A 24,777-nucleotide genomic window follows, 5' to 3' on the forward strand; every position below is an offset into this window, starting at 1 on the left:
GAGCGAAGACCTCCCCGGCAACGGCGCCAGAAATCCTTCTTGCTATGTCTTGAGCTTGCGTTGGTTTTCCTCGAAGAGGAGAGGGTGATGCAGCAATAGTAGCGTAAGTATTTCCCTCGGTTTTTGACAACCAAGGTATCAATCCAGTAGGAGGCTCCTCAAAAGTCCCATGCACCTACACAAACAAACTGAGAACTCGCAACCAACACAATAAAGGGGTTGTCAATCCCTTCACGGCACTTGCGAAAGTGAGATCTAATAGAGATAGTATGATAAGATAAATATATTTTTGGTATTTTGTAATATAGATGCAAAAAGTAAAGATGCAAATAAAGGTAGATTGGAAGCAAATATGATAAGAGATAGACCCGGGGGCCATAGGTTTCACTAGTGGCTTCTCTCAAGATAGCATAAGTATTACGGTGGGTGAACAAATTACTAACGAGCAATTGATAGAAAAGCGAATAATTATGAGATTATCTAGGCATGATCATGTATATAGGTATCACGTCCGTAACAAGTAGACCGACTCCTGCCTGCATCTACTACTATTACTCCACACATCGACCGACTCCAGCCTGCATCTAGAGTATTAAGTTCATAAAAACAGAGTAACGCATTAAGCAAGATGACATGATGTAGAGGGATAAACTCAAGCAATATGATATAAACCCCATCTTGTTATCCTTGATGGAAACAATACAATACGTTCTTGCAACCCTTTCTGTCACTGCGCAAGGACACCGCAAGATTGAACCCAAAGCTAAGCACTTCTCCCATGGCAAGAAAGATCAATCTAGTAGGCCAAACCAAACTGATAATTCGAAGAGACTTGCAAAGATAACTCAATCATACATAAAAGAATTCAGAGAAGATTCAAATATTACTCATAGATAAACTTGATCATAAACCCACAATTCATTGAATCTCAACAAACACACCGCAAAAAGAGTTTACATCGAATAGATCTCCACAAGAGAGGGGGAGAACATTGTATTGAGATGCAAAAAGAGAGAAGAAGCCACTAGCTAATTACTATGGACCCGTAGGTCTATGGTAAACTACTCACAACTCATCGAAGGGGCAAGGCTGTTGGTGTCGAAGCCCTCCGTGGTCGATTCCCCCTCCGGCAGAACGCCGGCGAAGGCTCCAAGATGGGATCTCGCGGATACAGAAGGTTACGGTGGTGGAAATTGTGTTTCGTTTGCTCCGTGGATGTTTTCGGGGTACATAGGCTTATATAGGAGGAAGAAGTACGTCGGTGGACACCCGAGGGGCCCACGAGACAGGGGGCGCACCCTATGGGGGGGGCCTCCTATCTTGTGGGAGCCTCGGCTGCTTCTTGACTTGCACTGCAAGTCCTCTTGATCACGTTCGTTCCAAAAATCATGCTCCCAAAGGTTTCATTCCATTTGGACTCCGTTTGATATTCCTTTTCTTTGAAATACTGAAATAGGCAAAAAACAGCAATACGGGTTGGGCCTCCGGTTAGTAGGTTAGTCCCAAAAATGATATAAATGTGCAAAATAAAGCCCATAAACATCCAAAAGGGGTAATATAATAGCATGGAACAATAAAAAATTATAGATACATTGGAGACGTATCCGTGTGCTGCTCGTCGCACCCACCGGAAAGCACCTCAAGTATGTAATCCAGATGCACTTTCCAGGGAGATGTCAATGAACAACACTGCTGAGTATGAGGGATTGCTTGCCGGTCTCAGGATCGCGATAGACCTCGGGGTTAAGAAGCTCATTGTCAGGGGTGATTCCCAGCTTGTCGTTAGACAGGTCAATAAGGATTATCAGAGCCCGTTGATGGAAGCTTACGTAGATGAGGTGAGGAAACTGGAGGAGCGTTTTGACGGGATACAGGCGGAGCATGTCCCCCGTGTGGAGAATGACATCGCCGACTACCTTTCGAAGCACGCTGCCCTCAAGCTACCTGTGGAACCAGGTACTTTTGTGCTTCAGTTAACTCAACCATCCGTTGAACCATCAACAGAGCAGAACAAGCAGAGGAAATCAGGCCCCGACAAGTACTTCCCCACCGAGCTCCCTGGAGCCGTCGGTGAAGATGTTGCCATGGACACTGAGCCTGCCGTGGGGCAACCGACTCCGGCACGGCGTCAAGCCCTAGCCGTAGAGACAATCGTTTCCACGGCAGAGGAGATGCCTTTAGTCCTTGTCATCAAGCCCCAGGCTCCGGCATGGGCACAACATACCATCTGATTCCTCCAAACATGGGAGATTCCTGAGGAGCAGGAAGAAGCGGAGAAAGCTGCCCGTCAGTCTGCCCTGTACTAGTTCGTTGACAATGTTCTATACAGAAAAAGACCAAACAGAGTGAAATTGAAGTGCATTCCCCGGGAGGAAGGATTGGAGCTGTTGGCGGAGATACATGGAGGCATATGTGGCTCCCACATAGTGTCGAGGGCCCTTGCAGGCAAGGCTTTGCAACAAGGTTTCTTCTGGCCCACTGCCCTCCAGGATGCGACGACACTAGTAACCACGTGTGGAGCGTGTCGGTTCCATTCAAAGAAGCTTCATCAGCCAGCTCAAGCCCTTCAAACAATCCCTCTCTCCTGGCCATTCTTGGTCTGGGGGCTCGACATACTAGGGCCCTTCCCCCACACCGTCGAGGGCTTTGAGTACTTGTACATTGCAATCGACATGTTCACAAAGTGGCCGGAGGTGGAAGCACTGAGGAGGGTGACAATGCAGTCAGCCGTCAAATTCTTCAAGGGGCTAGTCCGCCGTTTTGGTGTTCCAAACAGGGTCATCACCGACAACGGCACGCAGTTCACAAGCTACACCTTCATGCAATACATTGAGGACCTCGACAGCAAGGTCTGTTTCGCTTCCGTGGCACACCCACGGAGCAACAGCCAAGCAGAGATGGCAAATGCTAAAGTACTGCGAGGCGTGAGGACAAAGACTTTTGACAGGTTGCACAAGAGTGGAAGGCGCTCGATTGATGAGATGTCGTCGGTTCTTTGGTTGATCAGAATGATGCCAAATGGAGCCATCGGCCAGACACCCTTTGCCCTGGTATACGGGGCAGAAGCAGTTCTCCCCACGGAACTCACATACGGGTCACCTCGTTGCTCGCTTATGACGAGCTTGAGCAAGAGCGATTGCGGCAAGATGACGCAACGCTCGTTGAGGAAGATCATCTTCGGGCGGCTGTGAGAGCAGCACGCTACCAGCAAGCCTTTCGCCGCTACCATAGCCACAAGGTTCATGCCCAAATCTTTGAGGAAGGCGACCTTGTTCTTCGGCGCGTTCAATCGGCCAAGAATTCCAGCAAGTTGACGCTGAAGTGAGAAGGCCCCTATTGGGTAATACGAGTCACCAGGCCCAGCGCAGTCCGCCTGGAGACCGAAGATGCAGTTCCAGTGAGAAACTCCTAGAACGTCGAGCATCTTCGTAAGTTTTACCCATAAGGCGCGGTTGCCGGGCCTCCCGGCAAACCACCTTTTGTACGAGCCTTGCCGGCAAGGCATGTAATCCTCTGTACAAAGCTAGGCGCAGACCCTGAGCATAAATAAATGAAGCGGTAGCGCCCTAAGTTATAGCATGCATGATAGGTTGAGTACCTCCCTCGGTTAGGGTTGATAGTGCTTAGCAGCGACTAACCCCTGGCATCGAGGTCGAGTGTGCGTCTCTCTGTTCCTTTCCGTCCTCTTTTGTTCGCAGGGTGCATGGACATTCTGATGAGCTATTTGGAAGAAGGAGAACGAGCCGGCGCTCCGGTCCCGGCAAGCCAAGCTTGCCGGGGCCTGAAGACACAAGGACCCAACCCCGGCAACCCAAGGTTGTCGGGGGGCTGCAGATTCAGATAAGTCCTTCATCCCCTGTTTTGCATTTCCGTATGAAATTGGGGCGTATGAAACCTCGTTTTATTCCTAGGCCACCGTGCTCCCCTTTTCCTGTACCCAAGAATTATTTCTTGGGTCGGAGTCTGGTTGTAGCCGCGGTGGCAAGTAAGCAAGCATAAAGCCTAACCCTACTTCGCCCTGCCTTCGTCGAAAGCGTGAGTGTGGTCGAATGAAGTAAGGGAGCGGCAAGGCCTGTTACCGGGCGACAATGTTTATATTAAAAATAACAAGGATTCGTTCCTTGGTATGGGTTTTGCTCACCCAAAAGGAACCCGACAAGAACCCTTTTTCATTAATACACCCCATATAGGTACAGTTCGTACGGAATGTAAACATGAGCAAGGGGATTACAAGTTTTTAATTTAACTAAGGCTCGTGGTCTTACAAACTAAAAAGAGATAAGGTGCCCATAATCCCTTTCTTGTCCCTCTCCTCAGGAAATGGAACAAGAAAGCAAGAGGGCAAAAGGAGCGCCTAGGGGAGGTACGAGCAGCAGAAGGCACCAAGAGAACATATCGGCAGCCGCCCAGGAGAGGGCTGGTGATGATGGTGCCGGGAGAAGAGCTGGAAGATGAGGCAGCGGGTCGCCAATATGCTACAAAGGCGTCAGTGCCATCGTACTCCGACTTGACGGCCCGCCACCCGCCTTCTTTGCCTTCTCCGGCCTCTCCACACCAGCCGCCCAAGGAGGCGACCACGAGAAGTTCAAGGAGCTGGCCCCATCAGGAGAAGGGGCCAGGTGCAGATGCTGCTACTGCTAGCGCCACCCAGGGACGGCAGGTCCGATGCCTACACAGACCCGTCGTCCTACCGCCTGCTACCCTCATTGTCATTGTCGCTGTCCTCCTTATCACTCCCGCTCGAGGAAGAGTCTTCGTCATCAGAGGAGCTCTCCATGCCACACTTTTGGCGAGTTCCAAAGTCTCCAAAGACCTTGACGGAGAGCAGGTCATTCTCCATTAGTTTGAAATAGAGAACGAGTCCCGCCGTCAGGCTGTGGATACGAGAAAAGGTCTTCCATCCGCAACGAAGATACATGACATGAGGGGCTGATAAATCAACATCAACCCATGTGCCGCTATTCCTGCAACCCCTCATATGCAGTCTCAAAGCCTGTGGCGGTCGAGCTCCATCTCCCGAGCAAATGGAGAAGGGAAATGCTACGTCTTGAGCTTGCATTGGTTTTCCTTGAAGAGGAAAGGGTGATGCAGCAATAGTAGCGTAAGTATTTCCCTTAGTTTTTGAGAACCAAGGTATCAATCCAGTAGTAGGCTCCTCAAAAGTCCCACGCACCTACACAAACAAACAAAGAACTCGCAACCAACGCAATAAAGGGGTTGTCAATCCCTTCATGACCACTTGCGGAAGTGAGATCTGATAGAGATAGTATGATAAGATAAATATATTTTTGGTATTTTATGATATAGATTGGAAAAGTAAAGATGCAAATAAAAGTAGATTGAAAGCTTATATGATAAGAGATCGACCCAGGGGCCATAGGTTTCACTAGTGGCTTCTATCAAGATAGCATAAGTATTACGGTGGGTGAACAAATTATTGTCGAGCAATTGATAGAAAAGTGAATAATTATGAGATTATCTAGGCATGATCATGTATATAGGCACCACGTCCGCGACAAGTAGACCGACTCCTGCCTGCATCTACTACTATTACTCCACACATCAACCGCTATCTAGCATGCATCTAGAGTATTAAGTTCATAAGAACAGAGTAACGCTTTAAGAAATATGACATGATGTAGAGGGATAAACTCATGAAATATGATATAAACCCCATCTTTTTATCCTTGATGGCAACAATACAATACGTGCCTTGCTGCCCCTGCTCTCACTAGGAAAGGACACCACAAGATTGAACCCAAAGCTAAGCACTTCTCCCATTGCAAGAAAGATCAATCTAGTAGGCCAAACCAAACTGATAATTCGAAGAGACTTGCAAAGATAACTCAATCATACATAAAAGAATTCAGAGGAGATTCAAATATTTCTCATAGATAAACTTTATCATAAACCTACAATTCATCGGATCTCGACAAACACACCGCAAAAAGAGTTACATCGAATAGATCTCCAAGAAGATCGAGGAGAACATGGTATTGAGATCCAAAAAGAGAGAAGAAGCCATCTAGCTAATAACTATGGACCCAAAGGTCTGTGGTAAACTACACACAACTCATCGGAGGGGCTATGGTGTTGATGTAGAAGCCCTCTATGGTCGATTCCCCCTCCGGCGGAGCACCAACGAAGGCTCCAAGATGGGATCTCGCGGATACAGAAGGTTATGGCGGTGGAGTTAGGTTTTTGTTGGTCCTTTGATGTTTTCGGGGTACGTGGGTATATATAGGAGGAAGAAGTAGGTCGGTGGCCGCCCAAGGGGCCCATGAGATAGGGGGGCGCGCCCTGTAGGGGTGGGCGCGCCCTCCACCCTCGCGGCCGCCTCAGCTGCTTCTTGACTTGCACTCCAAGTCCTCTGGATCACGTACGTTCCAAAAATCACGCTCCCGAAGGTTTCATTCCATTTGGACTCCGTTTGATATTCCTTTTCTTTGGAATACTGAAATAGGCAAAAAAAATAGCAATACGGGCTGGGCCTCCGGTTAGTAGGTTAGTCCCAAAAATGATATAAATGTGTAAAAGTAAAGCCCATAAACATCCAAAACGGGTAATATAATAGCATGGAACAATCAAAAACTATAGATATGTTGGAGACGTATCAAGCATCAGCAAGCTTAATTCCTGCTCGTCCTCGAGTAGGTAAATGATAAAAACAGAATTTTTGATGTGGAATGCTTCCTAGCATATTTCTCAATGTAATTTTCTTTATTGTGGAATGAATGTTCAGATCCAAATGATTCAAAATAAAAGTTCATATTGACATAAGAAATTGTAATACTTCAAGCATACTAATCAAGCAATCACGTCTTCTCAAATAACATGGCTAAAGAAAGTTATCCCTACAAAATCAAATAGTCTGGCTATTGCTCTATCTTCATCACACAAAGTATTTAATCATGCACAACCCCGATGACAAGCCAAGCAATTGTTTCATACTTTAGTAATCTCAAAACTTTTTCAACTTTCACGCAATACATGAGCGTGAGCCATGGACATATCACTATATGTGGAATAGAATGGTGGTTGTGGAGAAGACAAAAAGGGAGAAGATAGTCTCACATCAACTAGGCATATCAACGGGCTATGGAGATGCTCATTAATAGATATCAATGTGAGTGAGTAGGGATTGCCATGCAATGGATGCACTAGAGCTATAAATGTATGAGAGCTCAACAAAACAAATTAAGTGGGTGTGCATCCAACTCACTTGCTCACGAAGACCTAGAGCATTTTGAGGAAGCCCATCATTGGAATATACAAGACAAGTTCTATAATGAAAAATTCCCACTAGTATATGAAAGTGACAACACAGGAGACTCTCTATCATGAAGATCATGGTGCTACTTTGAAGCACAATTGTGGCAAAAAAGATAGTAGCATTGTCCCTTGTCCCTTTTTCTCACATTTTTCCTTTTTTTCTTTTTTTTTCTTTTCTCTCTTTTTTTCTTTGGCCTTTCTCTTCTTCTTTTTTTGGCCTTTCTTTTTTTTTTCTTTTTTTAAAGTCCGAAGTCTCATTCCGACTTGTGGGGGAATCATAGTCTCCATCATCCTTTCCTCACTGGGACAATGCTCTAATAATGAAGATCATCACACTTTTATTTACTTACAACTCAAGATTACAACTCAAAGCTAGAACAAGATATGACTCTATATGAATGCCTCCGACGGTGTGCCGGGATATGCAATGAATCAAGAGCGACATGTATGAAAATTATGAAGGTGGGTTTTCCACAAATACAATGTCAACTACATGATCATGCAAAGAGCAATATGACAATGATGATGCGTGTCATATAAACGGAACGGTGGAAGGTTGCATGGCAATATATCTCGGAATGGCTATGGAAATGCCATAATAGGTAGGTATGGTGGCTGTTTTGAGGAAGGTATATGGTGGGTGTATGGTACCGACGAAAGTTGCGCGGTACAAGAGAGGCTAGCAATGGTGGAAGGGTGAGAGTGCGTATAATCCATGGACTCAACATTAGTTAAAAGAACTCATATACTTATTGCAAAAATCTATAAGTCATCAAAAACAAAGTATTACACGCATGCTCCTAGGGGGATAGATTGGTAGGAAAATACCATCGCTCGTCCCCGACCGTCACTCATAAGGAAGACAATCAATAAATAAAATTGTGCTCCAACTTCATCACAAAGCGGTTCACCATACGTGCATGCTACGGGAATCACAAACTTCAACACAAGCATTTTTTTAAATCATAATCACCCAACTAGCATGACTTTAATATCACTACCTCCATATCTCAAAACAATTATCAAGTATCAAATTGATCATAGCATCCAATTCACTTTCTATGATAGTTTTTATTATACCCAACTTGGATGCCTACCATTCTAGGACCAATTTTATAACCGTAGCAAATACCATGCTGTTCTAAGATACTCTCAAAATAATATAAGTGAAGCATGAGAGATCAATAATTTCTCCAAAATTAAGCCACCGCCGTGCTCTAAAAGATATAAGTGAAGCACTAGAGCAAAAACTATCTAGCTCAAAAGATATAAGTGAAGCACATAGAGTATTCTAATAAATTCCAATCAAATGGGCTTCTTCCCAAAAGGTGTGTACAGCAAGGATGATTGTGGTAAACTAAAAAGAAAAGACTAATATCATACAAGACGCTCCGAGCAAAACACATATCATGTGGCGAATAAAAATATAGCTCCAAGTAAAGTTACTAATGAACGAAGACGAAAGAGGGGATACCTTCCGGGGCATCCCCAAGCTTAGGCTTTTGGCTATTCTTGAATATCTTGGGGTTCCATGGGCATCCCCAAGCTTAGGATTTTGCCACTCCTTATTCCATAGTCCATCAAATCTTTACCCAAAACTTGAAAACTTCACAACACAAAACTCAACAGGAAATCTCAGAAGCTCCGTTAGTGAAAAAAGAAAAACCACCACATAAGGTACTGTAATGAACTCATTATTTATTTATATTGGTGTTAAACCTACCGTATTCCAAGTTCTCTATGGTTCGTACCACTTAATTCTAGCCATAGATGCATCAAAATAAGCAAACAACACACGAAAAACAGAATCTGTCAAAAATAAAACAGTCTTTAGGAATATGTAACCCAAGAATACTTCTGTAACTCTAAAATCCTACAAAAATAGGAAGTCTTGGGAAATTTGTCTATTCATGTACAGAAAAAATAATCAACGCAAAATCTCGTTTCTGTGATTTAACAAAACTAATTTCGTGCACGCAAAGTTTCTATTTTTTAGCAGAATCAAAATAACTATCACCATAGGTTATCCTATAGGTTCTACTTGGCACAAACACTAATTAAAACGTAAAAACACATCTAAACAATGCAAAATTTATTACTAAGCAGGAACAAAAAAACACGAATAACATTGGGTTGCCTCCCAACTAGCGTTATCGTTTAACGCCCCTAGCTAGGCATAAAAGCGAGGATAGATTCAAGTAGTGCCATCATTGTTACTCAATTCATAAGTAGCTCGCATGATAGATTCATAAGGTGATTTAATTTTATTTCTTCGAAAGTGATCCACGCCTTTCCTTAATGGAAATTGGAATCTAATATTCCCTTCCTTCATATCAATAATCGCGCCAATCGTTCTAAGGGAAGGTCTACCAAGAATAATAGGGCAAGAAAGATTGCAATCTATATCAAGAACGATAAAATCTACGAACACCAAATTTCTCTTTGCAACAATGAGAACATCATTGATCCTTCCCATTGGTTTTTAATGGTGGAATCCGAAAGGTGCAAATTTAAAGAGCAATCATCAAGATCATGGAAACCTAGAATATCACATAAAGTTTTCGGAATCGTGGGAACACTTGCACCCAAATCACATAAAGCATAACACTCATGATCTTTAATTTTAATATTTATAGTAGGTTCCCACTCATCATTAAGTTTTCTAGGTATAGAAACTTCCAAATTAAGTTTTTCATCAAAACATTGCATCAAGGCATCAACAATATGTTTGGTAAAAGCTTTATTTTGACTATAAGCATGACGAGAGTTCACAACGGATTGCAACAAGGAAATACAACCTTCTAAAGAACAATTATAATAATCAAATTCCTTGAAATCCAAGTTAGTGGGTTCAATGCTATTTAAAGTTTTGACCTCTCCAATCCCACTTTTACCAAATTTAGCATCAAGATCTAAAAACTCTGAATCATTGGGACGCCTGTTAACTAAAGTTGACTCATCTCCAGTCCCATTATTATTAAGATTCATATTGCAAAACAAAGATATAATAGGGGACACATCAATAACTTTAAGATCTTCATCATTATTTTCACCTAACTTTTCTGGTTTGGCAACCATCTTATTGACTAAGGTAGCTTGCTTATCAGAAATTTGGGCTATAGAATTTTCAAGCCGGGTAATTTGGGCGTTCAAACCATAAAATTCTTTAGTCATATCATCAAGCTCTTTGTTCATAAACCCCAAAAAACTTTTTTGTTCTTTAATCTCTTTTCTGAAAAAAAATTATGCTCAAATTGTAAAGTCATAAAACTTCTAACGTTTGATTCAATCTCTTCCAACCTTCTAAGATGAAGATCAGTGTTCTTAGGCAAAGCCATAGGAGCAAGTACGTCACACAAAAAGGACAAGAGAAAGAGAGAGGAGATGAAGAGGGCAAGCAAAAGAGAGAGGAGATTGGGAAAGAGAGGGCGAGTAAAACGGCAAGGGTGAAGTGGGGGAGAGGAAAACGAGAGGCAAATGGCAAATAATGTAAATGGGAGGGAGATGAGTTTGTGATGGGTACTTGGTATGTCTTGACTTGAGCGAAGACCTCCCCGGCAACGGTGCCAGAAATCCTTCTTGCTACGTCTTGAGTTTGCGTTGGTTTTCCTTGAAGAGGAAAGGGTGATGCAGCAATAGTAGCGTAAGTATTTCCCTCAGTTTTTGAGATCAAAGGTATCAATCCAGTAGGAGGCTCCTCAAAATTCCCACGCACCTGCACAAACAAACAAAGAACTCGCAACTAACGCAATAAAGGGGTTGTCAATCCCCTCACGGCCACTTGTGAAAGTGAGATCTGATAGAGATAGTATGATAATATAAATATATTTTTGTTATTTTATGATATAGATTTGAAAAGTAAAGATGCAAATAAAAGTAGATTGAAAGCTTATATGATAAGAGATGGACCCGGAGGCCATAGGTTTCACTAGTGGCTTCTCTCAAGATAACATAAGTATTACGGTGGGTGAACAAATTATTGTCGAGCAATTGATTGAAAAGCGAATAATTATGAGATTATCTAGGCGTGAACATGTATATAGGAACCACGTCCGCGACAAGTAGACCGACTCCTGCCTGCATCTACTACTATTACTCCACACATCAACAGCTATCTAGCATGCATCTAGAGTATTAAGTTCATAAGAACAGATTAACGCTTTAAGAAATATGACATGATGTAGAGGGATAAACTCATGAAATATGATATAAACCCCATCTTTTTATCCTCGATGGCAACAATACAATACGTGCCTTGCTGCCCCTGCGCTCACTAGGAAAGGACACCACAAGATTGAACCCAAAGCTAAGCACTTCTCCCATTGCAAGAAAGATCAATCCAGTAGGCCAAACCAAACTGATAATTCGAAGAGACTTGCAAAGATAACTCAATCATACATAAAAGAATTCAGAGGAGATTCAAATATTTCTCATAGATAAACTTGATCATCAACCCACAATTCATCGGATCTCGACAAACACACCGCAAAAAGAATTACATCGAATAGATCTCTAAGAAGATCAAGGAGAACATGGTATTGAGATCCAAAAAGAGAGAAGATACCATCTAGATAATAACTATGGACCCGAAGGTCTGTGGTAAACTACTCACAACTCATCGGAGAGGCTATGGTGTTGATGTAGAAGCCCTCCGTGGTTGATTCCCCCTCCGGCGGAGCACCGACGAAGGCTCCAAGATGGGATCTCGCGGATAGAGAAGGTTACGGCGGTGGAATTAGGTTTTCGTTGGCTCCTCTGATGTTTTCAGGGTATGTGGGTATATATAGGAGGAAGAAGTAGGTCGGTGGCCACTCGAGGGGCCCACGAGATAGGGGGGTGCGCCCTGTAGGGGTGGGCGCACCCTCCACCCTTGTGGCCGCCTCGGCTGCTTCTTGACTTGCACTCCAAGTCCTCTGGATCATGTTGGTTCCAAAAATCACGCTCCCGAAGGTTTCATTCCGTTTGGACTCCGTTTGATATTCCTTTTCTTCAAAATACTGAAATAGGCAAAAAAATAGCAATACGGGCTTGGCCTCCGGTTAGTAGGTTAGTCCCAAAAATGATATAAATGTGTAAAATAAAGCCCATAAACATCTAAAACGGGTAATATAGTATCATGGAAAAATCAAAAATTATACATACGTTGGAGACGTATCAGGAGACGAAGACGATGACGCGCCTGCCGGCGCAACCTGATGAAGAATTTGCTAGGCTGGTCCCTGACGTGGCCCTCCATTGGGGGAGGGACCGCCGGCGGAAGCAAGACCGGTACGCCGCCCCGTCATCGTCTTCCCTGAGCACCACGGCGACCTCGACCTCGCCCCCTCCCCCTTCCCCTCGTGGCTGGCTCTGCCGCCACAAACTCTTGGGAAGGAGGGGCGCGTTCTCGGGCGGAGACCCTCGTCGCCACCATCGAAGCACCGGCGCGCCCTCTTGCCATAGCAGAAGGAAGAAAGAAGCAGAGGTGGGAGGAGGCGGATGGAGAAAGATTGAGGGGTGCCATCCCTCCCGCCTCCTTATAAAGGGGATGGATCAGGGCTGGGCCGTCTCTCTCAACCAATCCAGCTCACTAAGGTGGCGGCAGGCGAGGCCGTCAACCATCCTCCTTGCCCAATTGAAGGCGCATGGGTATCGACTCGTGCGCGCGCCTTCCCGTATTCCATGCGCCTGTCACCTACCCCACGCCGTGCATGCAGCGTATGTGGCACAAGGGGCGGGCGTAGTGGGAAACATGGAAGGACAGTTCTAAGGAGAAAAAAAGTAAATGAGCAGCGGCCCTGTGGTCTTAAAGGGACATGCAAGCCGCCTCTTTACTGTTCACCGCAAGATGACACAGGCATGCTTCGGTCACCCCATGCATGATCCCCACGTCACGCATTCAACGCGAGTCGTGGGGAAGCACAGCAGGCGAAGGAGTTACCGCGTTAAAAATCAGCCTCGCCTCCCCGCGCACCGTTCTAGGCCTAGCCCAACAACGCGTCGCGCTTATGTGTGGCCCAGGCCCAGGGGCTCTTGTCGGTGTACAGAAGTAGCACTACAAAAAAATACACTTCCGTGATGATACGTGTTTGTCACAGTAGGTCGCGTTTTCTGTCATTCATGTACATTCATGACGATTTTGTGACAGAATCAAGATAGTCATACCTGTGCTGCCGTAGAAGTGTTCCATGACATTACCAAAATTATCATGACGGAAGTGTCCACTTCCATGACGATAAATTGCGTGTCATAGAAGTGCTTTCGTCAAGGGTGACCGACACGTGGCATCCACCGTAACGGAACGCCGTCAAGCTATCGGGTCGGGTTCTGGATCCGGTAACCCGTTAACAGCCCTGGCCAATGGGGATTTTCCACGTGTAAAATCATCATTGGCTGGAGGAAACACATGTCGGCTCATCGCTAGGACAGATGTCATCCACTCATTGGACAAAAGGCGCCTATGATACGTCGACACGTGGCACAGCCCAACAGAGGCCCATTCCTATGAAAAGGCCGGCCCGTTTGACTTAGTCAAAAGATGGCGGGCCGGCCCATGGAAAGCCTGTTAACGACCTCTTCGCATATAGCCCATTCACAGCCTGCTAACCCAAGGCCCGTTACGCCCTATTCGAATTAGGCCCAGTAGCGTCATCTGGGCCATCCAATATGATTCCAGCCCGTTTTCACTTCTGGCCCATGTATGTCCCATGACGTCTTTCGACCCATATGAGGCCCTATGTAACTCTTGGCCTATTAACAGCCCGTTGTGAAACTGGCCTGTAATGAACAGTGTATCACTTTACACCCATTAACGGCCCATGGTGAAACTGGCCCGTAAAGAACAGTGTACCACTTTATACCCATTAACGGCCCGTTATTCCGTTGGGCCGTTTCTAGCCCATGTTATCTTTCGGCCTTCTCAGAGCCCATTTATTCTTGGGCTCATTTCTGGCATTCGTTTACTTACGGCCCGTTACTGTCATTTTCTGCTTCTGGGCCAAATTCAGCCCGTGGTTACAGTCGGCCCGTTTGTGGTCCGTTAATACGTTGGGCCATTTTCATAGCATCATCAAATACGGCCTATTAACGATGGCCCGTTATGGTCAGCTCATGAACGGACAATTCCAACTCTAGCCCATTTACGGCCAGAATGTGGTCTGTTTGGCCCATGTTTGGCCAATCGATCATACGGCCCGTATAAGGCCCATTGATGATACGACCCGTAGAAGGCCCATTGTTTCTATGGCCCGTAGAAGGCCCATTGTTTCTACGGCCCGTAGAAGGCCCACTGTTTCTACGGCCCGTAGAAGGCCCCTGTTTATACGGCCCGTAGAAGGCCCACTGTTTCTATGGCCCGTAGGAGGCCCAGTGTCAGTACAGTAAATATTAGCCCATGGTTATTGTGGCCTAGTTTTAAAAAATAGGTTATTGCAGCCACTAGCAAACCACAGAAAAAGAACTACACTAACTACAAGGCAACAAATAAACAAGATAACAAGGAAATAAATAAGCAAGCAACTTACACTAGGCTATCACGGTTATTACACATATTACATCCACTGGGCATCAAAGTTCGCCACCAGTGCAAATATAGGGAACACAACAGCATATAAATGCCGCAGCAAAACAAGTCCAAAACTGAAACCACTTCAGAAGAGCTCAAGAAACAGTATCCTGGGTACCCATAATGCTGGCAAGATGCTTAATAAGCTTATTAACTTTCTCTTGTTTGGCGCTTAAGTCCTCCAGCGCTTGTTGTTGCACCAGAAAGTATGCATCTGAATTTTGAAGGGACTTCCTCAGTCCTCGGCTTCCTGTCACATAACATCAGATCGATGTCTTTCAACTTTAAGTTGAGACTCAAGAAGCCGAACTGATTCAGGCAACGAGTTTGAAGAGCTGGTAGCATCAGTGGTAGCCAGTAACTCGAACACTACATCAAGACAGGACTTTGGGGTTGTCTCAGTGTCTTCAATATAGTTTTTATCAGCTTTCTTGGAGACCAACAGGGATGTCTCACTATCTTGAACCTTATATGCATTACTTCCTTTACCATTGCATAACAGGGTACTCTTCTCCAATATTTTATCTACGTTCTAAAAGAGAAACAAACAAACACATCTCAGGTTTATAATGTAGTATATAAAACTCATTTTGGTAAACCAGTTCAGTAGTAAGGTGGATAGGATAACAGCATGAAACAAACATATATCTATGTAGTATGGTCACTGTATGGTCTATATCATTCTAGTTTATGTTGCCAAATCAAGATAGATACAGTTCGAATCATATCCATTTAAGACAAAGCAGCATAGACAAAATATAAGTGTGGGAAACTACACAGCAATAACAACACTTGTAATGTGCATGGCATGAGAACATAACTGTTTATTCAATTGAAACTGAAATCAACATAGAGCAAGTTACAACAACAAACAGCCAAACACGTTGAAGAAATAGGTTTAAAACATACCTGTTGCGCCATTGGAGTTTCAATTGCATCCTTCAAATTTGAAATTAGTTGGTATCAGTAAATACAGTGATGCAAGAGCAAAGTAGTATGAACCATAGCTACGGAACCTGACCTGAGAATAATTCTTCTTCTGCTTTAAGCATTGACTTCGGGTTCGGAGTGGTGGTCCTCGTGATTTGGGCACTGCAGTTGCCTTACTAACTACTCGTGTTTGGGTGCTCTATGGTGGAGACGGTGTTGTGTCAACGGGAACTGGATGTCTATCTGCTGGGGTTGGGGTTAGAAGGGGTGTAGCTGGTTCTCTGTCCAACTGGGTAGGGGTACATTCTGCATGAGTGTGGGTTATGTGTGGTGGGGCTGGTTCTTGGGCAAGTACAACCGTGGTTCTATCTACATCGACAGGTAGCACGATCTTTTCTAAAGACCGTGTTTTTACTCCCACAGATACTGCCATCACTCCCTCCAATTGAAATGGCTGATAAACAAGAAAAGTAATTGAATGTACACACATTGTAAGATAGACATGTGCAATGGATAGTAGGGAAGAAAACATGGCATGAAATAATTCACATTTATGTTGTCTAAGCAAACAGAATAACAGGACATAATTTCACATATATGATGGCTAATTAAACAGGATAGCATGACACAGTTTCACATGTATGATGGCTAACTAAACATGATAGAATGACATACTTCAAAATATGATGACTACGTAAACAAGATGACATGATATAACTATACGATGTGTCTATTAAAATGGTTGGCATGCCATAAATCACAAACATGCAGTCGATGGAAACATGATGGCATGATATAATTCACAGATAGAATGACATAATTTAAAATATGATGACTATGTAAACAGGATGAGATGATATTACTATATTATGTCTTTAGAAAATAGGTTGGCATGCCATAATTCAGATACATGTTATCTATGTAAACATCATGGCATGACATAATTCAAATATATGTTTTATATACTAAGGAAGTGAGCAGAGGGCAATCGCATATATGATGTGTCAACTAAGGAGATGGCATTCAATATTGTGTATATGATGTAAAAACTAAGCATTGCAATACAACATATGCATTATATGAGTAATATAACCCTGCCAAGTTTGAGCATACACCTCAGGGGGATAATAGGACTGGTCATCTACCTCTGAATCCTCCTCTAAAGAGCTATCCGTAACCAGCAAGATATCTGCTTCAGCAGGTAGCATTGTCTGCTCTGAAGACCTTGTTTTCACTCCAAATTTCTCCATCACCAATTCAAATGGCTGATGCACAAGAAGAGCAGTTGAATATATAAATATTGTCGACAAAAGCAATGAGAAATAAAAAAAAGGACGGCATGATATAATTCACATATATGACGCTTGCCTAAACAACATGGCATTGCATAATTCACATACATAATGCCTTGCAACAAGATAACATTGCATAATTCACATATATAATGTCTTGCAACAAGATGGCGTTGCATAATTCACATATATGGTAATTAGAGACTAAACAGGTGGCATTCACACAAATCATGTCTAAACTAAGCAAATGACATAGCAATGCAAAATACCATACACACGATATGAGCAACATAACCCTGCCAAGTTAGGGCATGCACCTCAGGGGGGGGGATATGACTGGTCATCTATCTCTGAATCCTCCTCTGAGGAGCTATCGGTAACCAGCAAGACATGCACTTCGTCAGAGAGCATTGTCTGCTCTGAAGACCTTGTTTCCACTCCAGATTTTTCCATGATCGTGCCGAATGGCTGATGCACAGGAAGAGTAATTGAATGTACTAAAATTGTTGATAAATTTAACATGTAATAAAAAATGATGGCATGATATAATTCACATATAAGATGACTGGCTAACCAGGGTGGCATTGCAAAATTCACATATATGATGTCTGGCTAGACAAGATGGCATTGCATGATTCACACATACGATAAAGAAACTAAACAGATGGCATTGATACAAAGCATGTCTAAACTAAGCAGATGACATCTTTAATGTATAAAGTAAGCAATGCAAGGCACCATATGCATGATATTACCAACATCAGCATGCCAAGTTAGAGCGAAGACCTCATGGGGTAAATAGGAGTGGTCTTCTCCTTCTGAATCCCCCTCAGAACAGTTATGTTCCTCTTGATTACGATCCAAAATGGGTGGAGGGGGGCTACCTTTGCGCCCACCATGGAACGACGTCTGCATGAAATTTTATTGCCATGCAAGGCTCGTCTCTTTTGCTCTACATGATCAGTTCCATTGTGTAAAATAACTGGCATGCATATGAATAAAACATAGTGAGATTATGTAAGGAGTGCATGCACAAATCCAGAGTGATGGTAGAAAACTGTGGATAGACCCAAAATCAATGATAGGAGGCAGATAATATCTTTAGTTAAAAAATACAGATAATGGCTCCTTTAATGTTTGTTTGCACCCAACATGAAACTCATAGTAGACACCAGAGATTAACCAGATAGTAGACAGATAGTACTGATTGCTGCCCCAATATGTACCCCACAACCATTTAAAAACTCAAGTTTCAGCATTAGTTTGGACCTGACTCGGAGTCTAATAGGTGAACACGATGATAATGTAGCATGTCATCATATTAAGCGACACATAACGTCAGCAGACACGGAAGAGTGCGACCTCTCTTGCGGCCCGTGTAGTCCTCAAGGTCATGTGCTTAGTTGATGATGGTAATGCAGTTGTCGTTGCTGCCGGCGGCGGGGAAGAAGATCTGAGGCGACGAAAGACAGTCTGGAGAGCGGATCCCTGCTGTGGTGAACCCTTCCATCGTTGGAGCAGCTGAGCTGGGGTGGAACACAGCGCCGCAGGAGTAGGACAAACCACATAAGGTTTTCTTTGACACATATCTGTAACAAAAGTAATTGAGTAAGGGCTTGTTTGAATTTGAGGATTCTAACAATGCAGGGATAGGAAATAGACAGGAATAGGATAGGAATGCACGTGCAAAATAGAGAATTTAAAAACACACGATTTCTGCCAATCTGGGTGTTTGATTCAAACCAATTGGAAGATCACGGGATGCAAAAAAGCTTGGTGAGATTAAGTCAAACCACAAGAAAATGTATGGTTATAATGCTATTATGCTACTATCTCTTAGTCTGGTTCTTGATGAATAGGAATATGAAAAGGAGGAGAAGTGGAAATTAGAATTTCTATGGTTTTTCTTCAAGGAGACACTAAAGGAACAAATCCTACAGTTTTCCTTTGCTCCATTCCTTTGCACCAAATTCATGAAAAGTAGTACCATAGGAAACTTTCCAATTCCGATGTTTTTCAATCACTTTTCCTTTCAAGCACTGGCGATTCTAGTAGGCAGGCTTGAGCAAGGAAAATCCTACACTAAAAAAATGTTTTTGTGCTACTTCTATCACTACAAAAAAAAGACACATCCATGACATTTTGGGCCGAACGAATTTTTTTACAGTCATACATATGACACTTCTATGGCGATAATTGTGACAGAACACGGTATCATCATAGATGTGGTGGGCTCCTACTTCTATGACAAAAAATCATGACAGAAAATGGAATTTTCGTCCTGGGCGGGCCGGAGACGCAGCTGCATGACATTCTTTGGGCCGTCCATGACGGAAAAACCGTGCTAGAAGCGAGGGGGAGGAAAATTTCGGGGAGTTGCCGGTTACGATGGGAGGTCGGGGGCCGAGCGATGCACGTTTCTCTCGTACACGTACGCGTGTGTGTGCGAGGCGTTGGCTCTAACTAAACCCGAGCGAGGCGTTGGGCTCTAACTGAACCCGAGCGATTGCACTGCAGGCTACGCGTTACTGAACCCGAGCGATCGATCGATGGCTATTAACTGAACCCGATGGAGCGATTCATTCACTACTGCTGCTAACTGAAGCCGATCGACTGGATGAACAGTGAGCGTTGCGAGGGGGGTGGATGAACAGTGAGCGGTGGCGCTGCCTCTGGATGAACAGGACCCCGTGGTGTGGAGGGATGGATGAACAATAGACGGTGGAGGGGTGGCCGTGGAGGGGTGGTTGAACAGGACCCCGTGGTGTGGAGGGCTGGATGAACAGTAGATGATGGAGGGGTGCCCGTGGAGGGGTGGTTGAACAGTAGCCGGTGGAGTAGCGCGCGGTGGAGGCTGGATGAACAGGAGCCCGTGGAGGCTGGAGGAGGTCGACGGTAGCCCGTGGAGGCTGGAGGAGGACAACGGTGGAGATGAACAGTATCCCGTGGAGTCCCGTTTTGCGGTACGCCACACCCCTCCCGATGAACAGGACCCCCATTTCGACCGTAGCATTCCAACACAAGTCCGTTTCGTCTGTTTTATGGTACGCCACACCCTTCCCGATCAACAGGACCCCCGTTTGGACCGTAGGAGGTCCGTTTCCTCCATTTTGCAGTACGCCACACCCCTCCCAATCAACAGGACCCCGTTCTGAACGTGGCCGGTCGAACACAAGGCCGCTTCCTCCGTTCTGCGGTACGCCAGGGCTCGTTTCCATTGCCTGTTCCGTCCAAGCCGGTTGGCTCCCATGCATTCCATTGCCTCCCCATGAACACGACGCATTCCGTTGCCTCCCCATGAACACGACGCATTCCGTTGCCTCCCCATGAACACGAGCCCTCACCGTACGTATGCGCGACTAGGCGTTCGAGACCCCGCCCGTATGCACACATGCGTGGCCGTATTTTCGTTCTTGCACCCTGGCTGCTGTATGTACATGTACATGCTATGTGCGCACCTCTACTACGACACGTGCGCGCCTCTACTACAACACGTGCGTGCCTCTACATCGACCAGTATGTACGTACACGTTCGCGACCAGGATGACAATGCTACGTACGCTTTGACCAGGTGGGTCCCGACTATGAGGCACTTCCTTGCCTGCGAAGATGTAGCTGGTGGGTCCCAGCAGTGAGGGGGCGAATCATTTTGGTTTTTTTTTCGGACGCACTTCCTTGCGTGCGAAGGTATAGCTGCTGGGTCCCAACAGTCAGGGGGGCGAATCGTTTATTTTTCAGATGCACTTCCTTGCGTGCGAAGGTGTAGTTGCTGGGTCCTAGCAGTCAGGGGGGCGAATCATTTTTTTTGCCCGGACGCACTTCCTTGCGTGCATAGGTGTAGCTGGTTGGTCCTAGCAGTCGGGGGGCGAATCGTTTTTTTTATGCACTTCCTTGCATGCGAAGATGTAGCTGGTGGGTCCCAGCAGTCAGGGGGGTGAATCATTTTTTTCCCGGACGCACTTCCTTGCATGCGAAGATGTAGCTCGTGGGTCCCAGCAGTCAGGAGGGAATCAATTTTTTTGCAAAATACGGTGGCCCGTCCGGTGGATCCCCGCTGTTAGGTGGAGGAATAATTATTTTGCACGTAATAAGGAGGCACTTGCGGCCGCCGTGGACCCAGCTGTCAGCCTCTCCACGTACAGTCCACGTCCGATGGAAGTCGTTCCTTGACCACGTTGACCACGCCGCACTGAGAGCACCACGGCGGTGGACGACGGCAAGGCCTAGGAAGGGGACGACGCGGAGCCGGGGAAGATGCGGCAGTGGATGCACACACGGAGAGGCGTACGAGGGTTCACTGGTTCGGCTGGCGCTGCCGTCGCCGCAGAATAACAGGCGGTGTGGGTGAGTGGAGGGATGGCCTGGCCAGCGGTGGGAGTAGTAGGTGGCGGTGAGGCCTCCGCGGCAGCACAAACGGCCACGAGAGGTAGGAGCAGGCGGCACGACCGGCGCTGCTTTGGGCGGCTGGAGCAACAAGACCAAAGGTTGAAGAAGCACGACGGCCATTGGATGGACATCGTACGGTCACTACTGCTAGAATCGTTTATATTGACTAAGTTGACAAGGCCCTTGGTACGTCAACTTAGTAGGCCCATAGGTTAGCTTTCGGAATGGTGCGCCCCAGATGTCAGGTGGAGGAATCATTTTTTGGGCGGGTGAAGCTAGAATATCTGAGATTGAAGAAGAAGCACGACATTCGTTGGATGGACATCCAACGGCCACTGCTGCTAGAACCGTGTGTTGACTATAAGTTGACAAAGCCTTGCATACGCATCAACTCTATTTTTTTAGGGGACGCGTCAATTTAGTAAGGCCAGAAGTGTGTGGCAGAGAACTTATAGCCCATTTGAGATTTGTAAGAATGTGTAGCCCATTTTTGAATTCTAATGGAATTTACTACAGCCCATTTACAGTTTGTTAAAAGTACAGCCCATTTCAACCAACCGTTCAAAACAGAATTCAATAAAATTTCCCATATTTTGATGGGATCCGAATATTTTTATCCCAAAATTTCTAGTCAGATTAAATACAATTTCAATATAAATTTATATTATGTAAAAATCCAAAGAAACATTGCGCTCGCAACAATTAATGAAATTAAATACAAGTAATCACTTTTTGGTGCATTTTTTTTAAAGTTACTACCCAATTTTTCTAATTACATCCCATTTATTATTTCTTAAAGGACATTTTCTTGTTAAGCCTAATGCATGCCTCCTAGGAAAGATTTGCAGCCCAGCGGGGCAGAGAATAACAACTTGACCTTGCCTGGGTATTCCTAAAAAAAGTATAGCTGAGCTAGGCATTTTGAGCTTGAAAAAAATTAATATCTGGGCTGCATATCTGGCTTGGGCCAGATGGGCCACAACCCGCCAAGTTAATACCTGCAGCGATGTTTTCGTTGTTGTTCAAAGGAGAAAAATTAATATCTGGGGTAAACATAAAAAAACTCTGTAGTGCTCACACCTCAAAAACACAAATACTGCTCGAGCTGCTTGGTCCCAGCTGTCGGCCTATCGATGTACTAGAGTAGGGGTACCCTAGTATCCCGAACTTGTGCACGGGCAGTCGCAGCACCCCGCGGCAAGGCTTGCCGGGTGACCGCCAAGGTCCTCCGTGGTTCCTTCGGATCCATTCAAGAACAAAGTATTCAAGCCAAGGAGACAAGGCCCCGGCAAGAGGAGCTTGCCGGGAAGGCAAACCAAGGCATCTCAAGGAACTTGCCGCGACGCGCCACGCGTCCCGGCAAGGCCCGGTGAGCGACAAGCTTCCGGACGCAACAAGACAACGACCGCGGCAAGGCGCTTGCCGCGGCAAGCTACCACTCTGTACCCGCGCTCCAGCACATCCACCACCGTGTCGCCCTGGGGCCTTTCCAGGCGCGCGTGGCAAGAGGCTGTGCACCCAGCGGTGCGCGGTGGCAAGCGACGCTGACAAGATTGCCATCGTGGCAAGCGGTGGCGTCCCTGACGGTCCCTTTTTGCACTATTTTGGTGACACAGACGGGCATTTAATGCCTTTGTCCCCTGCCGTCAGGGTTAGGTATGATACATTGTACAGGTGGTTGTACCAACCGCAATTCCTTTTCCATTTTTCCCTTATCTACGTTGCCACCTGTCGGTGACCCCTTTAGCATATAAAAGGAGGCCCATGCGCAACGTGAGAGGGGTTTGAAGGCAGAAAAACACCCACGCTCGGTCTCGTTAACAGCTAGTGTGTACTGTAGCACTCAGCGCTCCCGAGCAAGAACTCAATACACTCAGACATGCAGCAGTAGGAGTGTTACCTCTCCGGAGAGCTCCGAAGCTGGGTAAACTGCTCGTGTGCTTCGCCTCGATCCGCTCTTCGTGCGATCTCCGCCCCCCGCCGAACCGAAAGGGGCTCGGTCCGCCGGTCCCATAGGTGTTCGTGGATCAGTTTCCCTGACATCTTTGGCGCGCCAGGTAGGGGGCGTCGAGGTTGTGTGAACCTGATCTGGCGTTCACACGAGCTAGATCTTCATCTTCTTCATCGACATGCCACCGAAGAAGAAGACTTCGGCGGCAGCTGTTCCGTCCACGTCGATCCCACCACCACCGGAGCAAACTGGTGGTGGGGTAGACGCCGGCGGAAGAATGGACATCGACGAGGGAGCGCACAGTACGGCCAGGTCCAAGGACAAGGCTGCGCAGACCTCGGCGTCCGTGCATGCACTGCGCCCATCTCAGGAGGCGCAGGACCGATAGCGTCATGGTATGCAGTGCCATACGTTTGTTGGACCAAGATCGAGCTGGTGGATCTCGGGGCGCTCAAGACCAGCATGCATGCCAACGTGCTGGCACGAGCGAAACACGGTCGCCTGGACGGGATACTGCTCCTTCTAACATAGTTAGAAGTCCGAGCATATCCCGCTCCTCGCGCCGTTCGCCACTGCCGCCCACCACTCCAGCAGAAGCTTTGGCGCGAGCTCAACTGCTCCTGGATTACCCTCCAATAGCAGACAAGATCGATGAATGGAGGGCCACTATTCAAAGTCTCATCGGCTTCACCAACGGCGACACTCCGTGGCAGCCGAGTACATCGCTGCCGCGGCAGGACTGCCAGGCGCGAGCCGATGGCGACGAAACCGGTGGGGGTGCAACCACCATGCACTCTCCACCCCGAAGGCCAAGATCGCCGACTCGCCAGATCCACCTCGACAGCGACTCCACCGCATCATCAGATCCACGAGCTCGTCGTGATCAGCGCCAAGTTCTTCACGAACAACAGCAAGAAGACGCTCGTACTCGCATCGAGCGCCGAAGAGAAGCGCGGCGTCAATCAGACCAGCGCGCTGGGCCCTCTGTCGACATGCATGCGCCAGGGGAACCAGGCGACTTGCTGTACGCGGTAGGTTGCCATGCGTTCACTCGTGAGCTGCGGCAAGTCCAGTGGCCCAGCACGAAGAATTTCAAGCAAGACGTGCCAGAGAAGTACGACGGTAAGTCGCATCCGTCGGAGTTCCTCGGCATCTACACCATCGCGGTGCAAGCTGCCGGGGGGCGGGACGACAAGATCCTTGCCAACTACTTCCCACTGGTACTCAAGCCCAACGTCAGATCCTGGCTCATGCACTTGCCGGATAACTCCATATCCTCTTGGGCAGACCTATGCCATCAGTTTGTCGGCGCCTTTACAGGCGGCCACAAACCTCACGGCCAAGAGAGCGACCTTCATCTGCTCGCCCAGAAGGAAGGAGAGACCCTGCGCAAGTACATTCAG

Source organism: Triticum dicoccoides, chromosome 7B, assembly GCF_002162155.2.
Source record: "Triticum dicoccoides isolate Atlit2015 ecotype Zavitan chromosome 7B, WEW_v2.0, whole genome shotgun sequence".
Lineage (NCBI taxonomy): Eukaryota > Viridiplantae > Streptophyta > Magnoliopsida > Poales > Poaceae > Triticum > Triticum dicoccoides.